Raw genomic sequence first — 19,429 nt, 5'->3', positions numbered from 1 at the left:
CTGAGGCACAACCATATTGACATTAGGCCAAATAATAACCCTACAATGGCTTCTAAAGTTTCAAGTAAAAGGAAGAGTCACATCTCTTACTCTAAATCAAAAGGTAGAAATGATTAAGCTCAGTGAGGAAGGCATGTGGAAAGCTGAGACGGGCTAAAAGCTAGGCCTCTTGCGCCAGTTACAGAAGTTGTGAATGCAAAGGAAAAGTTCTTGAAGGAAATTAAAAGTGCTACTCCAGTGAACACAGAACTGATAAGAAAGCAAAACAGCCTTTTGCTGATAGGGAGAAAGTTAGAGTGGTCTGGATAAAAGATCAAACCAGCCACAACATTCCCTTAAAGTCAAAGCCTAATTCAGAAAATTGGTGGGACTCACTTTATTATGATACTTGCTTTATTGAGGTGATCTGGAAACAAACCCACTATGTTTCCGAGGTAGATCTATATTTAAATCTCCTATTTTTAAATTTGTTTTCAGTTTCAGTGTATAAGTTCTACATGTTTCATAATGGTCATATGCACAATAGGACATTTTTCTAATCCATACACAAATATATGTTCAAGAATGTTTTACAACTTGGGGTGCATAACCAAAATGTTTGAAGTCCACTGGGATAGAAGCCAATGACTACATGAATTTCTAGTTTGTTTTGTTTATTAACTATGCTCAACAGGTAGTGGCTTATATTAGTCCATTCTCATACTGTGTTGAAGAAACTGAGAAAGAGGTTTAATTGACTCACAGTTCCACATGGCTGGGAAGGCCTCAGGAAACTTACAGTCATGGTGGAAGGGGAAATAAACACATCCTTCTTCACAAGGTGGCAGGAGAAAGAAGTGCCAAGCAAAGGGAAAAAAGCCCCTTATAAAACCATCAGATCTTATGAGAACTCACTCACTATCATGAGAACAGCATAGGGGTAACTGGCCCCATGATTCAATCACTTCCCACTGGCTCCCTCCCACGACAAGTGGAGATTATGGGAACTACAATTCAAGATGAGATTTGGGTGGAGACACAGCCAAACCATATCATGGCTCAATGTTAATAACTTGGAGTAATAAGAATTATTACTCATGGAGAACCTGAGTTTGCTGTCTCATTCAATCTTGCAGAAACAAGGTAAAGTCATGTCCACAGCATGAACTCTGAAGCTGGACTCCCTGGATCCAAATCCTTGCTCTGTCATCTGTTAGCCTTGTGACTTGGAATAAATTTCTCAGCCTTTCTGTGCCTTCATGTCTTCATCTGGAGAATGAAGCTCACAGATTCTAGTCTACGTCATAAGGTACATATGAGGATTACATGAGTTAACGCATGTAAAGCCCTTATAATAGTGCTTGGTCCTGAATAACCATTCAGTGAATAGTTAGTGACATGGATTTTACAGATAAGAAGATGGAGCTTCAGGGAGGTGAGTGGAGGAACTGGCATTCTGGCTGATTCCAAAGCATATGTGTTGGGATCCACAATGTAAACCATTCTAAGTCCTTACCAACAACCAGATGGATCCAAGAAAGCATACCTGCTTCTCCTTTAATCACCTATGATTCTAACTCTCCTTGCTATACCCACCGTATCCATTTCCCAGTCAGAACAGAGAAAAGGACATCTGCACAGCTCTTTCTCAGTTGAATGATGCCCAGCAAGTTGGCCCTTTCTGCCCTCATTCCAACAGGTTTACTGCTCTCATTGGTTATTTGCTTCCCCCAAGCCTCTCAGATTGTCCCTGCTCCAAGAAAGAATTCTAGAGCCTCCTGGAGTTGTAGACAGGGCAGGCAGGAGTATTGCAGAGCAGAAGGTGCTGCAAAGGACTCAAGTAGCAAAGGATACATGTCAGCTAGACACACTGGGGAAGCTGTCTGGCCTGAAGACATGGAATTGGAACTCACATCACTGCCTCTGCTGTCTGGTTTTCCTTGACAGTCCTGGAGTATGGCATCCACATGTTCTAATTCTGTATAAAACCAAGGAGCAAGATATATTTGCTCTAAAGACCTTAAACTCTGTGTGAGTTTTAGCAGTTTAATAGGCATCTCAGGTCTCTCTAGTCCCAGCTTCCTGCTCTGAGAGCAGTGGTTGGGTGAGATTTAGGCTCATACAATCTATGAAAAACTTCAGATTCAGGGACTTCATGGTGAGAAGTTCTAATCACTATGAGGAGTGTAGGAAACCATAGTGATCTGGGCATCCTTTGCTATGGACTCCCAGAGACGAGCCTGCTGGTGGCAGCCTCCCCCCACAACCCCCGCTCCACTCATACAGATTAGGTCCCTGCTCCCCAACTTCCAAGGCCATCTATTGCTACATCTCCCAAGAGCACCACAGAGCAGATTCTCCACCCTCCTTCCCCTGAAGAACACAGCCTTTGGGAGTTTTCTAAAGGTTTTTAATATTAGTAGCAGAAAGAAACTAACAGTAAATAAAATTTCCAGACAAAAACGGAAATTTGCAGTGTTTCAAGACACTTTAAACGATGCACTTGAAATGAGAGGCTTGCATTAGGATGGAAATTAACATCCTTGAGTGGCTTTTTATATTTTTTATTTCATGTTAACCTGACTACAACTTTCTCATCTTCATGTGTTTCCTAGAAGTTCTTTAACGCAAAGCTGAAGGATGAAACCCAGGGTGACTCAACAGGCTGGGTTGGCTCCATCTCGTCAATTATCTCTTGGTGGGCAGCAAGACAAGGGAGAGATGACTAAAATAATGGCACTTTAAGACATCTTCAGCTGAGATCATGCCATTGCACTCCAGCCTGGGTGACAGCGGGAGACAGAGCCTCGTTCTGTTGCCCAAGCTGGAGTGCAGTGGTGTGATCTCGGCTCACTGCAACCTCTGCCTCCCAGGTTCAAGCGATTCTCCTGCCTCAGCCTCCTGAGTAGCTGGGACTACAGGCACGTGCCGCCACACCGAGCTAATTTTTGCAATTTTAGTAGAGACGGGGTTTCACCATGTTGGCCAGGATTATCTCTATCTCTTGACCTCTTGATCTGTTCACCTCGGCCTCCCAAAGTGCTGGGATTACAGACTTGAGCCACTGTGCCCGCCAACATCTTTAGCCAATGAAAAATTGCTTACAGAATTATAAAGCCTCTCTTCATGTCAGTTTTCTTAACCTCCTCAACTCAACTGTCCAATGATGGGTTTACAAACCCTTTGGGACTGCTGTGTTAAGTAAGAGGAATTTAGCTCCCCACATTCTGTGGGAGCTAAATATCCAGGGCCAGGCATAGGAAGAGGAGATACCTATCAGGTCTTTCATAGGAGCCAGTCCCTAAAGTAGAAAGAATAGTTCCCTCAAGGCTTGCTCTGTGGATTGCCTTACATGAGTTGGTTCATATTTATAAGCCAATTTGTCTGGAATAAATCTCTTTAACACGCACAACTAACTCCTCAAGGTGTGTCCAATGGGAACCAGTCTTCCTAAATGAACTGTCTGTAAAAGCGCTTTAACAACAGCACTGTCAATCCCAGAATTCTCACCTGAAGAAAAAAAAAAAATTCATAGGCTGCTTGGGCCCATAGAATACACAGAATTTAGGAAACTGCTAAATTAAATCAAGACACCTAAAAAAAACTTTTTTCATACACTGTGTTGAGGAGATGGCTATGGAAAGAAACAGACTTTTGCTTACAATCCTGAAGTTCAGTAATAGTGCATCTGACCTGAGACTAACTCAGACAGTAGTTGACTTTCTCCCTGCCACAGTTTCTTCCCATACTACCAAAAAAGAGGACATGCAATCTTGAACATGTGAGGCCCATCTTCCTTCTTTCCTTCCTTTCTTCCTTCGTTTCTTCCTTTCTTTTTTTCTTTCCTTTTCCCTCCCTCCTTTTCCTTCACTTCTCCCTCTCTCCCTCTTTTCTTTCCTCTCTTTTTTCTCAGTTTCTTGAGGGTAAAGAAAGGCATCTCACAAAAGTTAAAGTGAAGCTTTAGAAGACTGTTTTTTGTTTGTTTTTTTTTCTAAGAAATTGCATACTACTTTATCTCAAAAATAGAGGTGTTTTATTACATATCTTTATTGAGATGTAATTAACACACAATAAAACTATCTAATTTACAAAGTTGTTTGGAGTCAATAATTAAATAAGACTAAATAAAAGAATATATATGAAGGTGTCTCACACAATGCTCAGTGGTTGAATTTCAATATGACATAACTGTTTATACCACCCTTGTGTTAAAAACCCTCAATGGCTTCTCATTTCCTGCAGAGCAGTCTAAAGTCTAAAACACAAAAACTTAAAGTTCTTAATAATTCAACCCCATCTTTCTGGTCTTGTGTGCTGCCACACTCTCTTACGCACCCAACTTAGCAGAAATACTGGATGACAGGGAACTTTCCTGTCTCCAGAATTTTTTATGCTGCCCCATTTCTGCCCATTGAGGCTCTTCCTTTCCTTTAAGGTCAGGAGCCAACTCCTTCATTAGTCCTCCTGGAAGATGACTCCTGATCATTCCAGATGGTTATTAACGTCCTTTTCCTACGGCCTATCCCATTATACTGCATTGTTTCTAAGATCTTTGCCACATTCTGCTTTGTGCTACTTATCGTGAGTAGCTCCTTTCTTTCATGTAATTTTGATGAACATTCATTGAGCCTCTATAATACCTGGGCAGTGAAGTAGGCATGGGGATGGGCTGGGCAGAGGTGCAGAGATAAATGACATACTGTGTGCTCTGGAAAAGCCCATGTCCTGGTGAGAAGCATGGAGGTTGCAAGCCCCGTCACGTTCAATTCTATATCTTTAGTAGTGTCTAAAATGTCCCATGCAGAGCAGATACAGATGTTGAATAAAATCAGTATTAAAGGTGAAAAATATCAGAGTGTTAAATGTAATTACCTCATTCTAGCAAAAGAGGAGATTAAGGCTCAGGAAGATTAAATAACATGCTCAAGATTGCCAGTGGCTCTGGAGTTGTAAGTAGAGTGCTATAAATAACCACAAACCAAGCTGAGAAGAGGCCAGCTGGGAAGATCAGGCGCGCGGACTATTTTGTTTTGTTTGAAGTTTCTTTAAATCCAGAGTTGTCCTTGGTCATAGGAATCCTATTTTTGTCCATGGAAATAAGCCCCATTTCCTATGAGATGCCACTGTCTGGCCTCAGTGGAAGCTGGGTTTGAATTCTAGACCAGCCACTTACCAGTTTGTTGCCCTGGGATGAGAGATGATATCTCTGAGCTTCATTTTTCTTGTGTGTAAAATGAGGATGGTAACATTTACATCATAGAACTATTACAAAGATTACATCAATAATGAATTAAATAAATACACAAAAATAAATGAGTTCAGGCCCTGACTCCTGGAAAGTGTTGGTAGCAATGGTGATACTGGTGTTGGTGGTTGGAGTAGATATTATAATTCAAACTCACCTATCAGAATTAACCTTCTGCTAATGGTGTTTGTGTATTGATGTAGTCATTTGTAAACTTAGTCCCCTAGTTATCTGGGAAGCATCTGCAACTTTATTTTGTAGGGTTCCCACTTCCATATTTATCAACCAACCCCTTGTAGCACTTTGATATGTCAGAAAGACGTTCATTCCTCATGGTTTTCTGTATCTTCTTCCAATTCAGCCAAGCTCTATGTCTTGACCCAGGGACCATTGCAAGGCCAGGTATGCAGCAATGAATAAGACTGATGCTCTTATAAGAGTAATAATTTTGACACTTCTCTCCCCACCCTACCTAAGGTGTATTTTTCTACCTGTTTCTGATGTCCCCAGGAACTAGTCTTCTTCCTTAGATTATTGACCACATCTTCCCACTGATTTATTGAGTTAACTGCCAGTATTACTTTGCTGGTTGAGACCCTCCTCCTCCTCAGGCTTGCTTGATACCCACTCCAAGCCTCAGTTTACTACTGCCCTAGGCAGCAACTTGCCTGATTCCACATTATTGCAGTCCTCCAGTAGCCAGGCCCTGCAAGTCTTCTCAACTGCAAGGATAAGAAATCAAAGAGTAAAGGTAGAGGATGGAAGTGATGGTGGTCATGGTGGATAGAGAGAGGTGAGAGGCTGGTCGTTGTGTATTTATGCCCTTTGCACACCAATATCCATAACACAATTATATTCTAGACAATCCAGCAGTGAAAATTTCACAACTATTCTCAGCTCTACTTTCATTAAGCCAGATAGAAATGGCAAGGGAAGATTCTGGTAATCACAATTGGTTTAGAAAAATAACTTCCAGAGAATGTGATAGGGTGACAGTAGATTCAGATTCATCTTATTTATGCTGTCTATTTATAGCATTACTGTTCCATGATCTCTGATGTATGAATCACTGCCTTATTCTTGAAAGGGTCCCCCAGTGCCTTCTGAATCATCATAATGCAAACAAATGAAAGGGTTATATTGCAATGAGTATCCTCTTAATATGGAAGTTACTGTACATATGTTTAGTTTCTTGAAAATCAATGATTTGTGAGGGCATATGTAGTAAAGTTTGGCCAACTAGAATATACATGTACTTTGTTTTATTGTACTTTATTTTATTATGCTTCATAAATAATTGCATTTTTTTATCAATGGGAGGTTTGTGAAAACCCTGCATCAAGCAAGTTTGTTGGTGCCATTTTCCCAACAGCATGTGCTCACATTGTGTCTCTGGGTCTCATTTTGGTAATTCTCACAAAACCCCAAACTTAAATTATCGTTATATCTGGTATGGCGATCTGTAATCAGTGATCTTTGGTGTTACTATAGTAATTTTGGGGGTGGGGTGTCATCACCCATATAAGATGGCAAACTTAATTACTAAATGTTGTGTGTGTTCTGACTGCTCCACTGACCAGCCCGTCCCTCATCTCTGTCTCCTCAAGCCTCTCTATTCCATGAGACATTTTATGTAGAAATTAGGCCAGTAAATAACCCTACAGTGGCCTGTAAGTGTTCAAGTGCAGGAAGAATTGCGTCTCTCACTTTAAAGCAAAAGTTAGAAATAATTAAGTTTAGTGAGGGAGGCATATTGAAAGCTAAAATAGGCCAAAAGCTAGGTCTCTTGTGCCAAACGGAGAAGTTGTGAATGCAAGGAAAAGTCCTTAAAGGAAATTAAAAGTGCTACTCCAGTGAATACAGGAATGATAAGACAGTAAAACCACCTCATTGTTGATAGGGAGAAAGTACCAGTGGTCTTAACAGAGGATCAAACTAACTATAACATTTCCTTAAGAAAAAGCTTAATCCAGAGCATGGCACTAGGTCTCTTAAATTCTATGAAGTCTAAGACAAGTGTATGTAAGCTAGCAGATGTTGGTTCATGAAACTTAAGGAACGAAGCTGCCTCTGTAACATAAAAGTTCAAGGTGAAGCAGCAAGTGCTGGTGTAGAAGCTACAGCAAGTTCTCTAGATCTAGCTAAGATCATTGACCAAAATGGCTACACTACACAACAGATTTTCATTGTAGATGAAACATCCTTCTATTGGAAGAAGACACCAACTAGGACTTTCGTAACTAGAGAGGAGAAGTCAATGCCTGCCTTCAAAGCTTCAAAGGACAGGCTGACTCTCTTGTTAGAGGCTAATGCAGCTGGTAACTTGAAGTGGGAGCCAACGCTTAATGACCATTCCAACAATTGTAAGCCCCTTAAGAATTAGGCTAAATCTACTCCACCTATGCTCTATCAATGGAACAACAAAGCCTGGATGACAGCATATCTGTTTACAGTATGGTTTACTGAATTTTTTCTTTCTTTTTTTTGAGAAGAAGTCTTGCTCTGTCACCCAGGCTGGAGTGCAGTGTCGCGATCTCCGCTCACTGCAAGCTCCGCCTCCCAGGTTCACACCATTCTCCTCCCTCAGCCTCCCAAGTAGCTGGAACTATAGGCACGAGCCACCATGCCCAGCTAATTTTTTGTATTTTTAGTAGAGATGGGGTTTCACCATGTTAGCCAGGATGGTCTTGATCTCCTGATCTCATGGTCCACCCACCTGGGCCTCCCAAAGTGCTGGCATTACAGGCTTGAGTTACCATGCCCAGCCAGTTTACCGAATATTTTAGGCCCACTGTTGAGACCTCCTGCTCAGAAAAAAGATTCCTCTCAAAATGTCACTGCTTATTAATGATGCACCTGGTTATTCAGGAGCTCTGATGAAGATGTACGAGGAGATGAATGTTGTTTTCATGCCTGCTAACACAACATTCATTGTCCAGCCCATGAATCAAGACATAATTTTGACTTTCAAGTCTCATTATTTGAGAAATACATTTTCTGAGGCCATAGATAGTGATTCCCCTGATGGATCAGGCCAAAGTCAATTAAAATCCTTCTGGAAATAACCTTTCTGGATGCCATTAAGAACACTTTGATGTGTGATTCAAAGGATGAGGTCAAAATATCCACCTTAGCGGGAGTTTGGAAGAAGCTGATTCCAACCTTCATGAATGACTTTGAGGGATTTAAGACTTCAGTGGAGGAAGTAACTGCAGATGTAGTGGAAACAGCAAGAAAACCAGAATTATTATAGAAGTGGAACCTGAAGATGGGCCAGAATTTCTGCAATCTCATGATAAAATTTGAATGGAAAAGAAGTTGCTTCTTATGGATGAGTAAAGAAAGTTGTCTTTTGAGATGAAACCTACTCCTGGTGAAGATGCCGTAAACATTGTTCAGATGAAAACAAAGGATTTAGAATGTTACATAAACTTCGTTGGCAAAGCAGCAGCAGGGTTTGAGAGAACTGACTCTAATTTTTGAGAGAAATTCTACTGTAATTAATATGTTATCAAACAACATTGCATACTACAGAGAAATCTTTTGTGATTGAGTCAATTGATGTGGCAACCTTCATTATTGTCTTATTTTAAGAAATTGTCACAGCCGCCCTAACCTTCAGCAACTACCATCCTGATCAGTCAGCAGCCATCAACTGGAGGTAAGACCCTCCACCAGCAAAAAGGTGCCAATTCACTGAAGGCTCCAAGGATCATTATTAGCATTTTTTAGGAAGAAAATATTTTAAATTAAGGTATGTACATTGTTTCTTAGACATAATGCTATTGCATACTTAGTAGACTACAGTATAATATAAACACAACTTTTATAGGCACTGGGAAACCAAATAATTTATGTGACTTGCTTTATTGCGATATTTGCCTTATTGCAGTGGTCTGAAAGTGAACCTGAACTATCTCCAAAGTATGCCTGCATATGTAAAATAAACCCTCAAATAAACATTTTCTGTTCACTCAAGTGTCCACAGAATCACACCTCCCTGAGGATAGAAACCTGTGTGTTTCTCTCATTCATTCAATCGCTATTTATTGAGCATCTATTATTACACAAGAGCTATTTTAAATGCTTGGGGGCACATCCGCAAATAAAACAGAGTAAGATCTTATCCTAAAGATCTGAAGTTCCACTGGAGGAGATAGACGACAATAAAATCATAAAGTTAATTACATTGTATGCTAGAAGGGGGACAAGTACTACCGGAAAATATATTAGAATTGGGTAAGAGGGATAGAGATGCCCAGGGGAGATGGCAGGGAGGCTGCACTGAGAAAGTGGCACTGAGTAAGCCTTGCAGTAGGAATCTAAATCAACCACACAGAAATGTGGGGAGAGAGCCTTCTGGGAAGCAGGAACAGCCAGGGCCAAAGCCTGAGAGTGCCTGGAGTGTTTTCAGAATAGAAAGGAGGCCCTGGAAGCTAAGGTGGGATTCATTCTTGTTCAGTGAATTAATGAGTGAATGAAATAAGTGAAAGAAATGCCAGAGATTGGAAGGTCCTCTGACCTAACTCTCATATGGTGCTTTAGCACACTCCACAGCCATGTTTCCTGATTGTGTTCTCTGGAGCGTTGGTCCCTGAAAATATTCCAGGAGAAGGGGGTTTTAAGTTCAGATCCATTCTCCATTTTGTAGATCCCCATGATATAGAGTCACAAATCACAATAGTATGTGAAAGTCTCAGAGAAATCCTCCAGGGAATGAATGACCTGTTTCAACTTGGTACTTTCAGAACTTTTTCAACCACAGAGCCCATTTTTTGCTCCCACTGTCATTTTGTCCCTGATACCTCTGCTACTCCTCAGACAGAGGACATCTGCTGTCAGCAATGACATGCTGAGTCAGCATCCAGCAGCCTCCAGAAAGACAACCCTGCCACCCCGACCCTGCCATCTCTGGACCACTCTGAAGTGCAGAAGCTCCCTCTTAGATTGAGTGGAATAAAAGCCACTGCATTGTTGGCTGGGTGTGGGGGCTCACGCCTGTAATCCCAGCACTTTGGGAGGCTGAAGCGGGCTGATCACCTGAGGTCAGGAGTTTGAAACCAGCCTGGCCAATATGGTGAAACCCCTTCTCTACTAAAATAGAAAAATTAGCCAGTCATGGTGACATGCACCTGTAATCCCAGCTACTTGAGAGGCTGAGGCAGGAGAATCACTTGAACCCAGGACATGGAGGTTGCAGTGAGCCAAGATCATGCCACTGTACTCCAGCCTGGGCAACAAGAGTGAAACTCCATCAAAAAAAAAAAAAAAAAAAAGCCACTACCTTGTCATTTCCGTCCACTGGCCCTAGTTTTACCCATGAACCACATGGAATAATCTTGGGTTGTGGAAGAACTTTAGGATGTTTAGTCATATAGAATCAATCCTGGCCTTGCCACTTGACTACTAGCTAGGCAGTGACTAAAACTCTGATTTTTAGTTTCCTTATTTACATTACCTGCCTCATAAGGTTATTGTGAGGACTGAAGATATGGTCCCATGCCTAGCAGAGTTTCTGTTAGGTTGTCGTTACTCAGTAAAAGCTCCCTTATCTGTTTTCTTCCACAGTTCCTTCCACAAACTTAGATATAGTCACCATGTCACCTGGAATCCTGTCATCTCTAGGCTAAACATCCCCGGCTCTTTCACTAGATACTAAGTATGAACTGGAGACATTTCACCAGTAACAAAAGCTCGGTAGCCTCCCTCACCCCAAGCATCCCGGGAGACACAGGCCAAAACAGACAAACCCATGTATCCTTCAATGGTCAATTCTGTTTTTAAAATGGAAGTTTTAATAATCAAGAAATGTCCTTAGGATCTTCTGAGGAAAAGCATCACATTTCTACAAATGCTGTAGAAATGTCTTCTTTTCCTACGTTATCATGATAAAGATTTACATCTAATGAATGTCAAAAAAACATCCCCAAACATAAAAGTCTGTACCTTAAAAATGAGATGCAGATCTGTGAGCCAGAAAGGTGAGTGTTCACATTTTCTCTGATAGTGCAAGATGTGTCTCTATTGGAGGTCAAGTTCATTTTCTTTTATCAATGTTACTGGAGGTCTTACTGGTACTGAGAATCTTTACCATCAAATAATCTATAATAGCATTTATACTTTGCTTCACAAAGCAGCAATAGTAGATGGGATTTCTTAGCACCCTTTTTCTAAGTTTATTGGATTTGCTTTTTCCAGTAGGAGGTGATTCAAATAGGTAGAGTGGCAGCAGTTAAACTGAGTTGAATTCAGTTGAGTGTGTTTCCTTGACCCTTGTCTGGTTTACTCATTTCCATTAGGGATTCCTCTACAGTTGACACATAGCTTGTTCCTCACATTCACTTGCTTATTTATGCTTCTTAGAAATGTTAAAGAGTCATAGCAGGTCTTTCTTCACAGTTTACACCATTGTCATGGGCAGCATCCATACCTTTACTTATTCTGTAGTCAAATTCCCAGGTTGTGACATGGCAATGACTGAAAAAAATAACTGAGTATACAAATAGCACATACCTTGTCCTTTTTTGGAAACTGAATTTGGGATAAGTAATCTACTGGGCAGTTGTCTTCTGTGTACACCTTCTTTTTGGTAAGAAGGTGTTTGACCTTTAGCCAGCTACCTCTTCTCTCCAAGTTGCTCCATTCTCTTCCCAAAGGACCAGCTCAAAGAAGCCTGTCCCATACAATGATAGCCTTAACAAATCCCAAGTGCACATTAATCCACCTACCTGTCTCATTTTCTTTTCCTTTACAAAACAAGTTATTCCTATTGAATTTCATTTTGTTCTTTTTTCTTTCTTCATATGTATTTACATATGTTTAATTTACAACATATATATTACTATACATTTACATGTCTCCAAGTAATCATAAATTTAATCAAGATTTCATTGAAAACACTACATTGGAAAGGAAATAAAATTGTAGTTGTGTCTTAGAGACGAGATACAGGGAAGATAAACTGAAATTTTAAAAATGTGTTTCATATGTGAGAGTATGTGCATACTTCTTTAAGAGTGAGGCTGCTTTTTTTCCCCTTGAATATGATTTGACCTCTTGGAAGAATATCGTAAGCATGTCAATGTCACCAGTCCATGCAGATGGGGCTGCATTTAGATGTCACTAAGATGACAAAATGACAGCAACTCCAACAGAGAAAAGCCAGGTGATGAAGAGAGGTCCAGCTCAGCAAAAGTCCCTCTGCACTTCACCTTAGCTCCTCAGGACAAGGGAGTGGAGGCTGAGGCTGCAGAGATCCCAAACCTGAAAAAGAAAAGAGCCACATGCAATGAAAGCCAAGCTGAACTTGCCTTCTTTTCTCAGATGGCTTTCAATGTGCATTTCATGCAACCACCATGTCTGTTCAACTGAGGTTCAATATCACTGGTGTGGAAAGCAATAGCTCAACTCTAATCAAAACGAGAAGCTAAATAAATAAAAATGGTAATAAAGGTTGCAATCACCTCACACCATAGTAGATACTGAAGTTTTTAAGTAATTTTGATGCTCTTAGATTTAAAAATAAAAGAAAAAATGAAGAATATGAGATTGTTTAATGTCTGCTAAGAAACAGCGATGACTTATGACCAGGTACCATCACTTTCAGGCTTGTGGCTCTTCTATTCTTCATTCATGTTAGTCATAAGGAGAATTGTTCTTTCCTTACAGGTGACCAGGAGTCCTACTTATGGGACAGCACAGTGAGGTTGTGACTTAGACATATGAAATTATGCTGTTTTCTTCCTAGGTGATTCCCATTCCTAGCAACAGATTTGTCCAACCTCACCAATATTCCTGACCATGAATGTCATCCATGATAGTGATCCTTCCACCAACAACTTGCCCCAAATCCTTGGCTCCTATCTTTCCACTTCCACATTAAATTACAGACTAATTAAAGGAGCCTCATCTTAGCAAGGGAACATGAAAGCAAGTCACTCCAACATCTTATTCAATATGTGAATTTCTTCTAGAAGAGCTGTAACTGTGGTCTTCCTGCCTCTTCTCGAACACCACCAATGATGTGGAATTCCTTATTGCAGGAGTGCCTCGTTCTGGTTTTTAGTAGTCCTGCTGTGATGGACTAAATGTTTGTTTCCCCTCACCCCTGTCCTGCCAGATTCATATGTTGAAACCCTAACCCACTATGTGATGGTCTTAGGAGTTGGGGCCTTTGAGAAGTTATTAGGTTTAGAGGAGGTCATGAGGATGGAGCCCCCAATGCTGGGATTAATGTCTTTAGAAGAAGAGGAAGAGAGAGCAGAGCTTCCTTTTTTCTGCATGTGACGACACAGTGACAAGGTAGCTATCTATAAGACAAAAAGAGGGTGCTTACTAGGGCCTGACATGCTGGTACCTTAATTCCCAGAACTTTGAGGGAAAAAAAGAATGTCATTTCAGCCACTCAGTCTATGGTATTTTGTTATGGCAGCCTGAGCTGACTAAGATACCTGCCTATTAGACAAGGCATCCTTCAGTGGAGCCGAAGCTCCTCTCACTGTGTCCGTCATGGCTTACCTACCCCTGGCTCTGTTTTCTGGAACCACAGCAGAATGATTTTTATCCTGTTCTTCTGTCTCAGACTGCTCTCTCTTTCAGTGTGCATTTATTTCCTCAAGACAAATGAGCAAAGCTGAAGGGGCCCTTGAGTCATTTGCAGATTCCTGCTTCCAGAACTTTCCTTTACTTAGCTCCCACAGCATACCATAAAGTTTGACAGGGAAATTTCCTATAGTTTTCTGTTTTTAAGTAGAAAATTTTTACTATCATCCCATTCATCAAATATAGTTTAGTAATAAGACCTGTTAGCCAGCGTCCAGCCCATTCCCAGCATGGTAATGGGAAGCTCAGGTCAGGATGATCTCTAGGCCCAATGGCTCAAGTCAACATTAGTTGCTGCTTAGAAAAAGGCCACAAACACCATCCCTAATGATTTAACAGCTTGTCCCTGAAAGCACATTAACCAAGGGAGCTTTTAAATATTAAGAAATAATTACATCAACTCAGTGTTGTACTTCCTCAAAATTACATCACATCAGGGCTCTGCTAGATAAATAAATTCCGTAAGAGAACACAGGTCTTCTTAAAATGAAAAACTGTACCCAATGAAATGTTATTTCCAGTTGATGACAGGAGGGCGGACAGAAGGAAGGAAGAATTAATGAAAATATTCTGACTACTTTCCCAAATGAACACTTAGAGTAACCTTACCCCAGCCAAATTAATTCTCCGTTATTGGCATTTCAAACTCTTTATCACCATCTCCAAACTAGTTGGGGTCAGATTAGAATTGGGAGGGACCAGAGAATGCCCTGGGACCAATGTGCTCCAGTCATGAGAGTCCATTTTAAGCCTAAGGAATTTGGCACTGACTTGGAGCTGTGGGTCTGTATTACCTTAGGGTGAATAGAAATGGCTTTACCTTTGCCTGAATAGGAAATATGATTTGGGGATAAGCAAAGAAATCTTTGTAGGACTCTAAGACATTGCCCCCACATAGGGCACACTTCACCCAAAATTCTATCATTAAATATTGCCCTCTTTCTGCAGAACTGCTGAAATTTCAAATGAACCTGTATAGGATATTTGAGTCATTTTGATTTAAGTCTGATTGAGTTTAATAGCTTCTCCTCTTCTGCCCAAACAAGACACTGGGCAATTTGAGGTCACTGGGCATGTAAGTGGGAAGGGCCCTGGAGGAAGGAAAGGAACAGGCACGCTTCACAGTTCAGCCACAGCTAAGGCCGGGGCAGGGGCAAGCTCTAGAACTCCCAGGTGTACTGGCCACCTGGGGAGTACCCTATGCGCCTCCAGCCCCTGCTATAGCTATGCGGTAGAGCACACCTCTGCAATAGTTAGCCTAGACCTGGGTGACTTCTAAGAGTACAGACCAAGCAGATGGGGAAGCCACTTGGCCTGCTTGGGCTGAAGCAGATTTTTGTGGAATAAACTCCCACTCGGGCAGCCCTTGGGTGTCACGTGACTTCACTTTTTCCATTGCTTTTTCCTCTGCTGCTAAGAATCTCTGCTGTTTGGTCACCTTTTGAAGTTAACGGCAGGGCGTAGCTGCACATCCGTACTTTTACGGGCTTCCTAATGACCTGCTTAATTATTTGCTTTCTTTGGGGCCAGATTTGCTTCTGATAGGCACCAGAAGCCCGGGCACAGTTGCAGCCCAGTCTCCCTGATGGGTCCAGCACAGAGTTTCAGGCATCTTGATTACTGAATTCCAAGAGACTCTCCCTGGGGCACCTGGGCTTGAATGTGAAGCTTTATTTGTATTTTATTTATTCATTAGATTGGCAGAGGCCTTCTCTCTTGAGAGGTCTAGGTGCCTAATAGGAAATTAGTATCTCGATTTTCCAACAAAGTCAACTGCTTTGTAATCCTTTCAGCCTTCCTTGTGTTCTGAGATTTTAAAGATTCAGAAACCAAGAGCACTTGGGTCAAATGACTCAGAATGACAAGAGTCTACCTGGTTTTCCATCGTGGTTCTATACTTTGCTCATGGCAGAAGTGTTTTGTATTTTTCTTCTGAGTCTAGTCACAGCCTTAGAATAGTTCTTAACTTCATAATCAAGGCACCAACTAGGATCTAGCCAAGTAATTGTTGAAGTTGATCCCTCTTTGCCATTCTTCATGTAAATGCTTTTCCTTTCCATAGGCACTGGAAAGTTGTACCAAACCCTTTCTTAAGGACTTCCCGTGCAGAGGATAGACTTGGCCAAAGTCTATCTGGCTATTTAGCCTGTAGACAGTAGTATTTGATAGTGTACACTAAAGTTAGATCTGTGAATAACTTTCTGGGACTTCCTTTGAACCTTCCTACATTTGCATGTGAGATGTCTAGTGCAATACAATAGGCACTAAATAAAAGTAGTTACCACCTCAGCCCAGTAAAAATTAGCTGTGATGAACACAGGGTTCATTTGCTATATTTTTTTCTTCTTTTAGTTAACCTGTACTCTTTATCATGGAAAGAGGTCCTCTTTGACACAGAAATCTAGATCTACACGAAACAGTTTACTTCAAATTATAAGAGAGTAGTTTGTTGTAAATTGAGATTGGAATCCTGAGTGTTTAATTCTTATTTTATCAGGAAGTCTGAGGGTGTAAGACACATTGAAAGTGACATTTTATGGTTTCTTCCTCTTGTCTTTTATTTTCCCTCTATTTCTATGAATTGCCATGGATTCTGTTGACTGTTTTCTGGTTGAATTTGACACTGAGTAGTCATCAACTGATTGTATCCAATTAACAGTCATTATATTCTTCAGTTACTTTGTGTTTGGACATGCGTTTATTGATCTGGTAAGATTTTATTCTCCAGAAACATAAACAACATGCCATTTAATTTGGCCTCAGGACTGTCTCTAAGTACCAGGAGGGAGATGTTTAAAGATACAGTGCATGGGGGCGAGAGGGTGGGGAAGAAAAGCTATCTAGTTCCTCTTTCAAAGAAGAGGGGAAAGAAATTGGGTTAAACTTTGATCACTATCATTTCACCTTTGGACATTTATTACAGCTGTTTGACACAGCCGTGTTGGCAGATCGAGTAGAAAGATAAATGTGCCTGTGTGAATGGGTTTAATATCAAAAGTGGATATGAGACATGGCACATTGTTTCATCTAGGAAATGTTCACGTCTACAAGATTCACCTGTGACTGTTGTGATACTTTCAGGCTCGTGGGGCCAAAAGGTGAACATGATTGAGGTACCTTTTGCTATGAATATTTCACAAACCAAGTATCCCTTTTTCTCTTGGGGCTGTGTGCTGACTGAGGGCTTCTTCGGGATGAGTCCTCAGTTGACTGATGAATACAAAACGCCTCTCTGAACAAAAGGCATTCAAGATTCACTGAAGACAAGACAACCTACTTTGGTTTCTGTGTCTGGTACCGGGGTATCAACAGAGATAAAACACTGAGTGACAGGGAAGCAAGATACAGAATAACACAATCTATTGTTCTCCCATTGACTGTAAGTATAATGGGAAAGTTAGCGAGTCACCGTAATGTCATGGACCGCTGTGAACTTGGGAGAACTCAAGGATCAGAAAGTAACATGAAACAAGAAGGGAAATGAAGATAATATTGAGTTACTGAACATTCTCAAATTGTACTGAAACGCATCCCATCCCTTTGGAGGGGGCATGTTTTTGACAAGGAAGACAATGGGAAGAAACTGGTGGCTGTAACAATATCACCATTTTCTTTTACTACAGGCCGTAATGTGAACTTCTTAGAAGACACCTTCTTTCACCACACCTTTGTTGTATAGTCTATTGAGGAACCCAGAGACCAAAGTCACTGCCTTGTTCCAGGGCTGTCTAAAACCAAGGAGGCTGGCTCTCCCAGCCAATGACAGCTGCTCTGTTGTGAATTACAGAGCAGGTCTGCAGCCAAGGGCAGAGGAAAAGAACTGAGAGAGAATGAGAGAAGCTAAGAGAGGAAACCGGCAGGGTGGAGAATTTGGGGCATAAGCACAAGAGTAAGGAGAGAAAAATAAAGGTAGTGGAGGAGTAAAATGAGAAAAGGAATTTTCATGGTGGACGTTTGGGAAAGATGTGGATACTCTACTATTCCAGGGTCTGAGCAAGGTTCTCCTCAAACAAAATAAAACAAAACAGAAACAACAGAATAAAACCATGGAAACCACTAAATCACTTTTGGAGTGATTTTGTTGGAGCCAGAAATTCACCCTTGAATTACCTATTTTCTGGGATAAAATTAGCTAATGTTCAGTAATAATTTTTTAAAAATCTGTGACACTCTCACATTAAGCATCATTTCCCAAGCACATACCTTAGAGAAAGCATCTATTCATTTAGGGTCGTGACATATGTAACCCCCAACAGTGCTATGAAGGCTATGGGCTTTTTCTGTAGCAAAAGGAACATAAATATACAAACTTTTGCACACAGACACAGTGGATTCACACCCTGAACTCTGTTCATAGACCTCTCAGAAGAATTCCACAGCCCTAGGTTACGAAGTCCTATTCCAGAATGTCTAACAAAGAGCTGGCGTAGGGTAGGTGTCCAATAAACTCTCACAGCTTTGAATTATGCAAGCATTGTGATCAACTGAGTACAGGATGGATAGCTATACGGAGAGGTCAATAGATAGATGGTAGCTAAAACATACACACATATATTGAGTTGAATATCAAAATAAGCATAGAAATTTAGATGATGGTCCAACTAATCGATTTAATACATCAGCTACTAAGGACAACTCATGTGCTTTGGGGCATCCCTAAACTTAAATGGGAAGTCCTTATTGTCAAATCTTGCTGACATCACCATTAGAGGTCTGGAAGATCCAAATCTGACCTGGACGTGCATTTATGATCATTTATATTTTAACATTTGGAAGGCCTAAATCAACTGGCAATGAGCTGAGTCCTAAAAATGTCGAGATGTTGCCTACGAAAGCTTCTAATTAAATAGGTTAAAGGTCACTATGGCTTGACTGTCACTTATGCCTTTAAACATGGATGTGGGCACTTTGGGGGCTTATAGATCTATTCTCCCCAGGCAAGACAATAATACTCTATCTTCGAAGTGCTGAAACAGCCCTGGGAAGCTCTCATCAGACACAGGTGAGTCTCTACACTTTTGTTTTTACTTACAGATCTTTCTGCTTATACATTTTTAGAAATCCATCCTTGTCATCGGACATGCAAATGGAGTGATATTTTTAATGGAAATTTTATTTAGACCAGTCTAGGTTTTGATACAGGAAAATTTAATTTTTCCCTTCATTAAAGGAGGAGTAAGGCTGTGACCCCAAAATGGCTATCTCACCTTAAGCCACCTGCCCAATGCTGACAAAATCCCAAACCCATCTCTGTGTGGGCTTCCTGATACCTGTCCTTCTAATTAGCATTCTCAGCATCTGAGAAGAGAAAGGGCAGAAAGGAGAAGGTTTTATTCCAAATCTGGGGAAAAGTTACACAATATGAGAAACAGCAATCTCATTGTTGTTTCTACCTTTATGTTTATAGAATGGTTATATTTTGTTTTTGTATGTGTGTGGCAATTAAAAAAAATATATAAGTAACAGACTTTGAGCGAATTAGAATACTTAATATGGGTTTTGAACTTCTGCCAGGAGTAGGCTCCAAAGCCAGTTCTTCCTATTTGCATTGTTGCATTTATCCATTTCCAAACATTAGAAGATCCATCTATCAGATTCTGTGTA

This window comes from Piliocolobus tephrosceles, chromosome 1 (genome assembly GCF_002776525.5).
Source record: "Piliocolobus tephrosceles isolate RC106 chromosome 1, ASM277652v3, whole genome shotgun sequence".
Taxonomy (NCBI): Eukaryota; Metazoa; Chordata; class Mammalia; order Primates; family Cercopithecidae; genus Piliocolobus; species Piliocolobus tephrosceles.
The sequence above is the reverse complement of the archived record's forward strand: the minus strand, read 5'-3'. Positions refer to the sequence as shown.